Genomic DNA, 1,165 nt, shown 5'->3' with positions numbered 1-1,165 from the left:
CATAAACACGTTATTAATCGGTGCAGAAGACGTATCGCTGTTAAGCGTCCGTCCGGTTTTGATTAATGCGTGGCGCCCTTGGCTCTTGAGTGAGCCGGGAAGATAACAGTATTCCAGGAATTAAGGCAACGTCACAGGGGGAATGCCGCGCAGGGCTAAATGCAGATGGTATCAGCCGGAAGCGGCCGCTATTTTTAGCCCTGAAATCAAAGACCGCTCTGTGCGTTATGTCCCTCTCTTGCCCCTGGGCGCTTATTACTGCACCAGCGGCGTGTATGGGTAGCTCGGCGGCTGTTGCCAGTGCTCTGGGAACTGCGAGGACAAGCGGCCTGTGGGGTCGCACAACAGCGTTTCCAGAGCTCGTGAAATGTTTCTATCGCTCCTGTCGGGCCAGTAAGGCAAGTATACAGTTACACCACTGTGTGGCGCTTTCTTTTCTACGAGTCAGCAGAAATGCTAGATTTCAAGTCTACTCGACAATTGTCACTACGATGTTAAATGCAGACTGAAGCGACGGATGGAAATTTATACCAAGGCCGGGATTCGAACCCAAGTCTCTTGCTCACTAGGCAGATGCGCTAACCACTACGCCATCTTGGCACAGTGGCTTTGCACAACACACGGACTACTCATCTGCTCCAATTTCCTTAGTACCTTACAATCGTTGCAGAGCCTGTAATCAGCTGAGGAGTTGGTCCGGTTGATAGATGACCAATTGTACTTGATCCAATGGCAGGGTAACCAGGTGTCATTCTGCTGGGTGCCAGGTCATATAGGGGTATGGGGCAATCAACTGGACGATCGGGCTGTCAAGGAGGCCTGCGGAGGACAGAATGTGGTACAGTGTCCTATTCCCTTGCAGGCTGTCGTTTCTGCACAACACAAGAAGTTCAGATCAAGTGTGTGTGAAACCCTATCGGACTTAATTGCTAAGGTCATCAGTCTCTGTGCTTACACACTACTTAACCCAAATTATCCTAAGGACAAACACACACACCCATGCCCGAGGGAGGACTCGAACCTGCGCCGGGACCAGCCACACCGTCCATTACTGCAGCGCGCCAGACCGCTCGGCTAATCCCGCGCGGCGAAAACAGGAAGTGCTTGCAGTCGTGGGATGAGGAATGGCTGGCGGTGACGGCCAATAAGCTGCCGTTCGTAAAGT

The 1,165-nt window shown here is 52.2% G+C and overlaps 1 non-coding gene across 1 annotated transcript; it reads right to left on the bottom strand.

Moving 5' to 3' along the window:
* Positions 1-528: 528 nt before the first annotated feature.
* Trnat-agu (transfer RNA threonine (anticodon AGU)) lies at positions 529-600 on the bottom strand. Its single transcript has one exon. It is a non-coding gene; the product is annotated as a tRNA-Thr (tRNA).
* Between the last annotated feature and the right edge of the window lie 565 nt (positions 601-1,165).

This window comes from Schistocerca serialis, chromosome 2, assembly GCF_023864345.2.
Source record: "Schistocerca serialis cubense isolate TAMUIC-IGC-003099 chromosome 2, iqSchSeri2.2, whole genome shotgun sequence".
NCBI lineage: Eukaryota > Metazoa > Arthropoda > Insecta > Orthoptera > Acrididae > Schistocerca > Schistocerca serialis.
Note: the sequence above shows the minus strand (reverse complement) of the source record. Positions and strands in the feature narration are given on the sequence as shown.